The sequence below is a fragment of the Choristoneura fumiferana genome, chromosome 6 (assembly GCF_025370935.1).
Source record: "Choristoneura fumiferana chromosome 6, NRCan_CFum_1, whole genome shotgun sequence".
Lineage (NCBI taxonomy): Eukaryota > Metazoa > Arthropoda > Insecta > Lepidoptera > Tortricidae > Choristoneura > Choristoneura fumiferana.
The window spans coordinates 19,326,921-19,339,821 of NC_133477.1; the positions used below are offsets into that span (position 1 = coordinate 19,326,921).

The 12,901-nt window shown below is 33.9% G+C and overlaps 1 long non-coding RNA gene across 1 annotated transcript; it reads left to right on the top strand.

The window, feature by feature from the left end:
- Positions 1-5,730: 5,730 nt before the first annotated feature.
- On the top strand, positions 5,731-8,839 carry LOC141429279 (uncharacterized). The gene is made up of 3 exons (XR_012451509.1): positions 5,731-7,032; positions 7,511-7,569; positions 7,666-8,839. It is a non-coding gene; the product is annotated as an uncharacterized lncRNA (long non-coding RNA).
- Positions 8,840-12,901: the final 4,062 nt, after the last annotated feature.

Consider the following 12,901-nt stretch of genomic DNA (forward strand, 5'->3'; position numbering starts at 1 on the left):
CATATTAAAAAAAATGGTTTCAAACATCTTTGGAAACAAGTAACATACGAAACAATATTTGAAATTTGTCATGGGCTTTTCTGTGACGGTAAACGATATCGTGAGGGAGTACAATACATACCTGCGAAGCCCCCACTGGGCTTGCATGGGAACTTTAACTCAAGTCTTATTTTAAGATAATCTATGCCCAGTGGGCCGTGTATTAGGAGATGATCTAGTATCATTCGTAACATTTTACCGTACAAATTTTAGCGACGGCCCAACTTAATGTAATTGCTTCCGCTTTGACATTGCATCGAGTCCATTGAGTTGGCTTCAATGGGCGTCTTAATGCTATCTTTAAATTAGATTTAGCCGTTTTCAATGACCAGAAAGCTGCTTCCGATATTCAATTACGTATCTAATGATTTCCTGATTTAGACGTCAGGCGTTCAGATTCGAGATTATTGATTTAAGGCGAACGGTAATCGAATTTGTTTCGTCATCATGAACAAGTACTAGTACAATAATAAATTTCTATTAAATTTCATTCCAAGCCCCTCGCCTTTTATCCTTTTTAGGGTGCCGGAGCCAAAATGGCAAAAATGGAACCCTTATAGTTTTGCCATGTATGTCTGTCTGTCCGCGGCTTTGCTCAGGGACTATCAATGCTAGAAAGCTGTAATTTTGAACGTATATATATGTAAACTATGCCGAGGAAATGGTACAAAAAAAATATTTTTTATCCTCCCATAGACGTAAAGTGGGGGTGATTTTTTTTTCTCATCCAACCCTATAGTGTGGGGTATCGTTGGATAGGTAAAACGATTTTTCGATTCAGTGATTTGTTTGCGAAATATTAAACTTTAAAGTGCAAATTTTCATTAAAATCGAGCGCCCTCTAAAATCTAAACCGGTGGGTGGAAAAATTTAAAAAAATTCAGGATGGTAGTAAGTTTATAAAACTTTCAAGGAAAACTATAACCGTTAAGTTTGCTTGACAATTATTAGTAGTTTAAGAGTAAATAGCAGCCTAAGGTATAAAATATACCCAAACTATGGAAGATTCCGTATAAAATACGAAAACCTTAGAAAAATATTACTTAATTTTATCGTAATGGCTACGGAACCCTATTTCGGGCGTGTTCGACACGTTCTTGGCCGTTTTTTACTTTAAACAACATTCCGGTTTTTATACGAGGTGTTAATTAATTAAATAACAGAAAGCCTGAAAGTAATTTCTTCAGAATCAAGAGCTGAATCATTTACACTTCACTCTGAAGCAGATTGTTTGTTTTTGCACCCCTTTTTTACTGTGCGTAGTTTAAAAATTACAAATGCGAAATACGCCAATTAAAATGGTCAAACTTAAATTTTAAAATGCCTTATCAGTTTTATTAATTTTCTACAGCAAAACAATTATCGACATACAATTCCAAATACGTTTAGGTCAGTTTAGAAACACGTCTCGTTTGATCGCAATACCAAAGAAAGTTGAGATTAAAGTACAATTCAATAGAATCTGACAATTTTCTACATATTTAAGACACCTATCGTGGGCACACTTGATTATATATGTCCCCGTTGTTGCAATTATGATCTAAAAGGAATCAAAAAAGAATAATAGTCACATCACAAAGCCTTAGGCAGCCCGGTGTTTATATTAGTGGGCTGGAAGTGTCTACAGGATTGTCAGATTCTATTGAATTGAGATTATAAAAAAATATACTAGGGAAGTACAACCTTTGGTATTAAATATTACTTTGGGCCAATTTGTCGACGGCCCAGACAGGATAAGGTACTCTAATACTGGCTGGCTTGAAAAGGCTTTGTGAGCCTTTGTGACGACTGTTTTACAAGATCAATGTTGTTATACAAGGTTCGATTGTACTCACGAAAATAAGCTAAGTACTTTTGTTTTGTAACATTTTCAAAAAACTTTAATTTAGATCATTTATTGATCTACAAAGTTTAATTGTTAAATCAGTGTATCGACAGGGCGGTGTTATCGCTGTCTCTTGGTACGAGGGCCTTGAAATAATTTTGTCATTTATTTGACATCTCTAAGATAAACATTTATCAATGTGCCGTCAATTTAGTATTGTATCGCATACATTTAGATGAGTCTCTACTCATGCGTCGCCATGGTCACACGGTATCCAAAACTATAGTGTAACTATCCAAAATTCAGATCTATTGTCAAGAAGACATTAATATCTAAGGCGTATTATAAAGTTAATGATTATATCATGGACAGGGATATTTAGAAATAATTCCGATCCGCATTAGCGATCCCTTCAAATAGCGAACCTACTGTGTTAAAAATAAAGTTGTGTTAAATACTTGTGATGTATACATATCATTTAATAATATTGCAAATCTGTTTTAAAAAAAATATACATATACCTCGTTGAGTTTCTTGCCGGATTCTTCTCAACAGAGGTTTTTCCGAACCGGTGGTAGATTTTTTTTGACATTCATAAGTGCTTGTTATAGCCTAAATTGAATAAAGATATTTTGACTTTGACTTTGAGGGCGTGCCACACAGCTTTTGCTCGTGGAAAAACAATCTCTTTGAGTTCAAAACCCTATAATAAAATTAACAAATTAATCCCTATCTACAAATTAAACAAATATGAAGTTAAAGTTAAGGTTTAAGAAATGTTTGCATGGTCTTTCATATCATGACACAGAAAATCTTCTCCTAACAGTGTCCTAACGTCATAAGTCTTACATGGTTTTCTGTTATTTTTTTTTTCTTTCCCCGCGTTATTTATGGCAATAATTTGCGATGTTACACGGTTACTCCTGTATATAATATAATAACCGACTATTTCAACTGAAATTACCAATTATATGTTATGTAAACATTCATTTTCTTCTAAATCGGACACTTGACAGAGTGTTCGTGGTCACTGCCTTCGTGAACCTTGTCCAGTGTCCACCGGTCTCTATTGGCCGCTTGGCGAATACTCTACTATCAGTTTTAATTAACTGCAATATTAGATTTTTTAGTCGCTTTTAAACTAATAAAAAGCTATTCAATTGAGTTTAGAAATAAGTCAAAATCAAAATCACAATATATGTTTTGTAAGTAAGTATGCCTTTTTACTTACAAAACTGGATCTGGATGAAAAAAGTACTTTTTATTTGATCTGAGGACTGGATGGCAAACGAGCAAGTGGGTCTCCTGATGGTATTCCAGGGGTATTGCAGATGCGTTGCCAACCTAGAGGCCTAAGATGGGATACCTCAAGTGCCAGTAATTTCACCGGCTGTCTTACTCTCCACGCCGAAATTGCTGCTTCACGGCAGGATTAGCGAGGAGGAGAGGATTAATCTGCAATAAATAATAATAATAATTATTATATTATTTCATACTACCTGGACTTTCGGAGGACCAACATTGCCAAAAAAAATACACCGCAAGAAAAATACTTTGCAGAAACTAAATTCTTTTTGAATAAGTTTAGTGTCGTCAAAACTAGCCATTTTCAATTTATGGGAGAATTGTGTTTAAAAGCTCGTAAAAATTGTTCCCTAAAAGATAATTTAGACACAAAGTTCACGAGCTTGTAACTAATTAATATTCTGATCAAATGATGAATCTAACCCAGAACCTGCCAACAAAACCAAACTGTTTACAATTAAGTTTACAACAAGTTTCAAATTAAACGCGAAACATAAGACAAACTCAAAATAGGTATATAATTTTGCTCTAACAAAACGGCCTGGTTCGACTACTCGCAGCGCTAATGGGTGCATTGCGTTATGCTTATGCCTACTAATTATGCGCGGTGAACGATTCAACCTAGCAATGAAGAGAGAACCAATTTATCAAACCACATCGTTTGTAAATATTCTGTGTACTGTTGTAAAAATACAGCATATATGAAATTTTCGACAAAACTTATAGCGATTTTGACTTGTAATACATTTCACCCACATTACATAGACATTAAATCGATTAAGTATTTATGAAAGAAAGAAAGAAATAAATAACATTTATTCACTAACATAGAGACACATATACAATAAAAATTAACACAATTGTACACAAGAAAACAAAAAACAAAGAAAACAACAAAAAAAAACACATTTATCGACATTTGATTTAATGGCCCGGCTGTGCCGATTTAGGCCACTGATAGACCTACTGATTCGGTTCCACAAGACCAACTTTAAGTGTCTTACCTTACTATATGCAAAAGACACAGCCTTGTGACAAACGGCAGCTCCCTGTTGATGGACCTACTTAACAATAAATAGGGCCCCGCTGGGCGCCTTTCATGTACGTTACGTAAGGTAAGAGAACTTTGATTAATCATATCAGAGAATTCATTCACCGCGCCGCGCCGTTGGTCGCGAGTGGTCGCACCCGAGCTGTAATTCTCCACAGCGCGGTTTCATCGCATCGGAACTGGCTTTCAAAGACTGGAATATTCGGGATCCGAGTTCTTGTTATGACGCATTCCTGGAATAGGTTGCGAACGGATGGTATGTAATAAGATGGTTCCAGAAAACACTGCGTGAGTTACATCGCGTCGACATTGAGGATTTTTTAAGAGGTGAAATTAAATGAACCCGGTTAACGCATTAAATCGAGTTTAGCTCGACATGTTTCGGGCTAATTCGTAGGACTTCCTCTCGGAGCACACGCCACGGCGACTGCTGCAACACGTGCACTGCACGCCACCGACCGCGCTGCTCGCACAACTACGAGTAGAGCGACTACTTGATTTTAGACGTGAGTTATCTTATCCTGGTTTATTTTAGACGTGAGTTATCTTATCCGGGTTTATTTTAGACGTGAGTTATCTTATCCGGGTTTATTTTAGACGTGGGTCATCTTATCCGGGTTTAGTTTAGACATGAGTTATCGTATCCGGGTTTATTTTAGATGTGAGATATCTTATCCGGGTTTATTTTAGACGTGTGTTATCTTATCCGGGTTTATTTCATTATAAATATGCGTTACCTAGTATCGGGAGGTCCGTTTGCCGTTACAGTCTTGCATGTGGATTGGTTCATTTAGTTTTTTTGCGATTGGCTTCTTTTGTTTTTTTTAAATAAATGAATTCTGGCTCATTTAGTTATTTAACTAATCATTAACGTGAGACTAATGTTAAAGTTGTCAAACGGACCAAACGATCCTAACACTAACTCTCACTCTGGTCACAGAAACTCTCACTGTGTCTTTGAATATTGCAACGCTGTCCGTTCTTCAGTAGAAATAATGATAATAAATAATAAATCCATTTATTTCGGCCAAGTTGGTCCATATAATAAAATACCTTATAGACTAACATACATATAATTAATAATATTATTAATAATAGTTTAGCTGGAAGAGATCTAGATTTATTTACAGATTAGATGACATAATGCAACTGCATCCAATAGAAATTCCACCAAAATGTTTATTCCACTAAGGTTAACTGGCAGTGATCCCTGCAGGGATAAGTCCACCTTTGTACTGAACACTTCTTTTTATGTAATCTTTTTGTTTTTCCTTTTTGTACAATAAAGAGTATAAACAAACAAAAAACACACAATATTATAAATTTGTTAGTTTGTTTGTTTTTTTACTTCATTACGACTAAACCACTGAACCGATCTAGATGAAATTCGGTATACAGATAGTTTGAGAAGGACATAGGATAGTTTTTATCCAGGAAAATTACATAGTTACCACGGTATAGTGAAAACCGAGTTCTACGCGGACGGAGTCGGGGTGACGGATAGTTTTATTAAGACGACGAATTGGGCATTTTGGTGAAAAACATCTAGTTTTATCTCAGCAATTACAAAACATATCAAAGTGATATTTGAAAACCTGATTCTTCATTTCAATGACTTTGTTTTCCAAGTTGCCGAAACACGATTCGTAAAATTTTATAGCACAGAAAAAAATATCAAAGATACCTCTTGTAAGACAGGGATTTGCTTGTTACAGGCAACCCAGATCAAATTAAGATTCCAAATTTTCATATTAAATTAGTTTTAACCCATACTTCAACCTTCAAGTTGGATTTTATTTTATTAAATTGTAATTTGTAGTTGAAACGACAAAAACCGTTTTGTCGCTTACGACATTTTAATATAAGCTAGCGCGCGCTCGTATTTTGTATGAAACCCTATGAAACCAGTCCCCTCTCAGCGCATGCCTCAGACCGCCGCCGGCGTTGTCAGCGACGGACCTATGCTAGTCGAACTGCCACGCGCCATCGATCGCATATAAAATAATACCGAGCAATAAATGGGAAAAAAATGTCGGATCTTCAAAAAGGAAAAAGAAAGGTTGTTTAATTCATAAATGTATGGTTATGATTAAGAAAAGGTGAGTAATCATTATATTTCTACAGTTCACTGGCACAAAACGTAAACAAATCGCCATGACAACGTCAGTTCTTAGTTTGTCGCCATGACGGTTCATGACATATGACATACTAACAAAATAATATGATATTTACATCGAAAGTAACAGAGCTATATTTCCAAAAATTTTATTGATATAATGTGATATTTTGGTATCTTACGGACATTTAAAAGGCATTCGATTACGGTTTGTGCTAGTGCTGCATTCTGACGGCAGAACATTGCAGTAATATTCCCTATCTGCTTCTAGTTTTATACGAGTATAATAGGTAATACCTAAGTACTTACCTACTTTTTAGATAGGTAAGTAGGTAGGTAGGTAAGGTAATTAATAGTTAAAAATATTCTAAAGTATGTGTGTGAACCAATAGTGAACTGCAAGTACCTAAGTACGCGAAAACATTAACTTCTAAACTTTAGAAATCTAAAGGTACTGTAGAAAATCGATTTTATTCCTTTAATTATTGCAATTCAGTGTTTGTACAAAAAGCCATTGACTATACTTACAAAACTATTCATATTTCAATAAGCAGTAACACAAATAATAAAAATACATTATTATCTTTCAGGAAGCAATCATTAGAACAAAGTTCTGAGAATAAAGTCATGGAGCCGTCTTCGAATTTAGGTGGAAATAAAACAATGTCAATCGATTTTATGCAAGGGTATGTAGTGGTATGTATCCATATTAATTTTAAAGATCTACTTACTTTGAATATCAACTCAAGTTAATATCGCTTCATTTTAATTTCGTTTCTTTAGAAAACGAGAAAATTCGCCAATGTATGCAGTTACAAAATGTATTAATCTCGTAAGATTTTAGTACCTACCTGGGCGTTTTCACAAAAAAGCGTATTCATTCTTTTTTTTCAATTTTGGAAAAATATAGTTTTTCCTTCTCAGAATCAAAAGTACAATCGATTCCGATGGTTTAAAAAAAAGTCCCTATCAAAAATGACAGTTTTGTAACGTTTTTTTTTTCATACACTCGGTATGGGCGTCACAAAACTGACTCATAAAGTTTATATGAAAAAATTAAATACATTTTGAAAGAAAAGGTACACTTTTTTTTGAAAACGCCTACCTACCTACATAGTAATTATAGTATAATTAATAACAAATTCAAGTTTATAAATAAGAAAATTTATTTAAGGACTGCAGATAAGAATAATAAGGACCTTCTTGAAGAAACTATGTAGGTCTACAGCTACAGTAAGTATTTCTTTTATTGCCAATTTTTACGTGAGCAGAATAAAGATCATATTTTTTGGTTTGAAACTTGTAAAAATGTTTTTTTTTCTATTATAGATAGAAATATAATGTGAGAAAAATAACTCATCTCTCAACATAGTATTAGAATGCGCATCTGAAGTATCAGTAAGTTTTGTATTAACTTAAAGCCAGTAAACGAATGTACTTATACTTTGGTGTACAATAAAGAGTCGGAGTATTGTATTGTTTTGTACTTAGGTTCTAAAAAGGTTAATTTTAAAGATATAAGACAGCTTTTTTCTACTTTGCCTTTTTTTACTGTGATTTCACTGTATAGTCAGCACCCAAAGTAGCGGATCATTTTTTTACTTTGTCGTATTAGGATATTGCCAAATTTGTATGGTGTAAGTACGTTGTTGTATAACGACAAAGTTTAAAAATACGCAGCTACTTTTGATGCTGACCGTACTGATCTGTGGTGTTACGAATATTTGTATTGTACTAAAAATAACACAGTTGAACCTTAAATAAAAAGTTGACCCTTACAATATCTAGAGTAAAATAAACGTTTGTTTCAGATTGAGACCGAAAATCAAGATTTGGGGCACCGAATAATTGATTTTAATCATTTTATAATGGAACTTGTAAAACTTTCTCAGCATAAGTGTTCGTTTGATTGCAGATTAGCTATAATGAAATTAGTTTCTGAAAATCAAGTACGAGTAGGCTTGCAATCTGAGTTTTCGGTGTGTAGCTAACGTTGACAACTCAAATTATGTTATGTCAGTTTCCGAATAATAACGGTGTTAAATTTGGGTAATTCTGGGAAAATACAAACAAACATAGATGCACGGAAAAACCAGAAAAAGAGACCAGCGCTTTCCTGATTTTTCTGATCTATGTTTCAGTTTGTATTTTCGATGTGGATTTTACGGGATGATCGTAAAAGTAACAAAATTTGGAGTTGAAATAAAAAAAATACAAAAGGCTCCAAAAACCAATCTTAATTCTGGGAAGAATAAAATACAGATTAATTGTTTGGTGCCGACCGTTGCCGGCGGTGATGGCGGAAAAAAGGCCTTTATTTCTAAGAGTTATCTCCTTATATACTAGTTTAACAACGCCCTCTTCGGGCTGTTTATAGAGAACTTATTGGTTAAATACAGCCATTGGCAGATCTTGTAGATCTAAATGAATAAATTTAACAAACGGCTATAAATGATTGTGTTGTCTTTTAATAATGTTTGTGTAAATAATATTTCTTTAATATAAATAAGTAAAATGTAAAATATAAATACCTATGTAAATTAGTAAATAACTGTGTTAAGTGTAAATAAGTAAAATATTAATATTAAAAAAGATAAATATAAAAAATTACCTGTAAAACCGTATGTTTGTATATTTACTTTTTGCTCTGCAGTACTTGCCTACATTTACGGCCCGAGATTTCTTATGTCTAATGGGTCTCAACCTACTTACTATCAAATGGACAATATATGGTGGCAGGCGAAATCTATAAATTTAATTTTTAATACAAGCTCTTGTCGACTGTGCTTTTTGTGGATTGTACTTGCACTGTCATCCACCCCACATAAGTACCTATGCCAAATTCCACGTCAATCAGACCACTAGAAGTGAGTCAAAATTCACTTGCAAGATTTTACAAACAACAACACAACAACAACAACACACAATACAAATATTGCAAGTTAATAAAATTTTGTAAAATAGTTCCATAAGAATAAAAAATTGAACCGACTACAAAAAACCATGAAAATAATTTTCTACCATTCAGAAATCGGTGCCTCAGCACGAGCCAGCAGGAGTGGACCTATATAGTCGTCTACCTCACCTACATACTATACGCGTATATTGGGCTTCAATTACTCCTGCTGGCTCGTGCTGAGGCACCGACTTCAGAATGGTAGAAAATTATTTTCATGGTTTTTTGTAGTCAGTTTAATTTTTCGTTATATTTTTTTTTCACGCCTTTCAGTGTAAAAGATCTAAGATACAATAGTTTAATGTCAACTGCTCGTCACCTTTTACAAAAAATTGCTTTTTCCGATGCAGAGACTTTCATTATTGAGGAGTCCTGGTGCATCGTCACCCGTTCCATTTCACCATATGCATTACGATTAACTTAAATTGCTTAGCAATTGTGTTAAAGTCATTGAAATTCAACCCGTGAGGTACTTGTTATCGAGTAGTAGCTCGGTTGGTTAAATGTGGTCTTCATCATCAGTTCCACTTCACGAAATGAAGATTTTCAAGAGCAAATGCACAAGTTACTACTAAAGATATCGAAATTACCATAGGTGTCCCTACAATATTTGAAGACTTCCCTCGATTTCCTTAGGATCCGATCATCAGATCCTGATTTGGTGCATATGGGACCTAATTGAAAGCATTACTAGACGAATGACGGAGTTCTGAGGTAACAAACATAAAAAAAGAAAATACAACCGAATTGATAACCTCCTCCTTTTTTTGAAGTCAGTTAAAAATACTCGTGATTTCATTACCTACTGCTATTTGCAAAAAAACTAAAAAAAAGTTGTAAGGGCAACTCTAAGACGTCTCTGTCTGTTTTAGCGCGCTGTCTAGGCGCTGTCAGTGTAACATACGGTCGACTGTGACACGCAAGCCACGTAAAAAATAGAGGGGTGTGAGCGGGTTGCGGGGTACAAACGCTCTGTTTTCGATTAATTGTTTAGCGATGCGTCACCTTAAAAAAAAAAACCTTTTTTTGCACCATATCGTACAATTTTGAGGCGTGTGAAAACAAATTCTTCTAATTTATTCAATCAGGCGTTACTTTGCGGAGATCCATATCAATGAACTATAAATAACTACTTTAGAAGGTAGTGGGTGAGCAAAGTAATTGTTTTTAGTCCATTGCAACTCCTTCTATTGAATAAACGTTTTCTGATTTTCATAAATCATAATTTGAGAGCTCATAATTCTATAAGTACCTGGGCGAGCGAGCTTTGCTCGGGCTAAAACTCGTTAATAAGCTTTTTCCCAGAGATAAGATCAAGCTAGATCGATTTGTCATCCCCGAAAACCCCTACATACCAAATTTCATCAAAATCGTTGGAGCCCTTTCCGACATCCCCGAAATATATATTATTATACAAGATTTGCTCGTTTAAAGGTATTAGATAGATAGATAAGTAGGTTAGCAACAAGGAAAAACAATTTCGCTTTAATAGCAAGAAACAAATAATTCAGATACGGAATTTATTCATATTTGTAAGCAGCAATAATTCTTTATTCCTTTGAAGATAATTGTTTAAAAAGCTTTAATTCGCTTTTATGGGCTAATAGCGTCTTCTAGCGAATTAAGCGTCTTAATTAGTAAGTAAAAGCTCTGTGTGTTTGGAAGCTCATAGTTTGGATAGCTATCATAGCCGTAGCTAATTATAAAACATATTTAAATAAGCTGTTTGTATAATGAATAGGATAAAAAGTAGTCTATGAAATGAAAATGAAATTGAATTTACATTTATAAAGATAAAGAAAAATATCAAATTAAATAAAATTAAATTAAATTACAAGCTAACTTAAAGGAAAATTTATTAAAATAAGCCCATGTGTTATTCTAGACGTCCAGCTATCTAAATACCAAAGTTATCGTCCAATTCATCTGGAAACATTCGCAAATTTTCTTTTTTTTAATTTATTTACTTTATCTCATAAATAATACTAACAGTCAAACCACATATGCTAATGGCATAAAAGCACAGATAAAAGTTAAGAGAAGGAATACACATAAAATCATACATTTTTGTGCTCAATGAACTATTGAGAATCCTTATCCAAGTACCGGTTGGCTGATGCAGGAAATCTCGACTCCGATGTAAAAATAAATCCGAAGTATCGTCACCATCCAGGATTTTTATATCCTATTTATAATATTGCAATATTGTAACATTTGTCTAAAGCAATCAAACGGAGGGGACTGCGATAACAAAAACAATTGAAGAAGCTTTTTAACATCAATTTAAATAATTCAGCCAAATTCCTCCAGCGAACTTATCAGGTCTAGTTACAGGGGCTATTAAAATAATCCTCAAACGTAGGCAATTCTCAACTAGAAATATTTTTCTAGCAGATATTTTTATATTGTAGCTGTTGCCCGCGACTTTGAATAGAATAGAATAAGCCTTAATAACACACTTAGTAAAAGATACAATAGGTATTAATAAAGGTAAATATTTCCACATTAAACTTTTATAAGTGTGATAAATGGGGAATGTCTGAAAAAATTAGAAACGGTTGAAACTTATTATATCAATAGGAATAATCTTTCTAATTAACAGAAAAAAATATCAGATTTTTAAGTAGCATCAATTAATTTAAAAAAAATGAAAGAGTTTTCTCTACCGCCAAATTACGACAGTCCGGTCGGTTACGGGTTGTTCCATAGTCAAGAATAAAAAACACATTAAAAAAGAATTTATGTGTCTTTGACTCGATCGTTTTGATAGGTGACACGCTTTACCAGGCCGACTAATACTGTCATGGAAATACCGACCGTGTGTTTCATGTACACGCCCACGATGTCAGGGGTGGCCAACCTTTCGATCGCGACTATTAGTCCAGTCGATCGTAGCAAGGCAAAAAAAAAATACTGAACCATGCTGTTTGATTTAAGATTTCAAAAAGTATGTAATTGGTAGATCGCACAGGGTTTCGTCAGTAATCTACATCTTGGGTCTAATCAAGTTGGCCACCCCTGGAATACATAAAAGAATCATATGTTAAAAGATTTTTTTACAAGATAATAATAATGACACCAAAGAATGAGACGGCAAAAAAATCACGTTTATTGTATTGGAGAAGTAATTGTGTGTCGGAAAAGTTCCATACAACTTTGTTATCTGCACTACTTACTACGTATTAGTGTTCAATTAAGAGTCATTGTATTGTATTGTACTATAAACTTTTATAGGTCCTTAATGCCAAGCAAAGTAAATTATTCTGGACGCTAGTTTGCTCTCTTGATTTGAGCTCTAGGAGAATATTGATAAAAAAACACTACGTGTTTTTGTGCCTCAAGTTTCTTAAAAAAATTAGGTGTGATGAAATCATAAGGGTAAGGCCGCGAATTTTAACCAATGTGACATTGAAATAACATAAAAAAAATACGTGACGTTACCATAAAACGTAACGCAAATTTTTATAAAGCCTAGATCAAACTGGTAAAAATTCCCATTAGATAACGTATGTATGAAAAAAAATACATGTCATATAATAAAGTGAAGTTTTTTATTTTTACTAGAACTTTCTGACGATACTGATCTTAAATCTGTCCTATATGAGATCT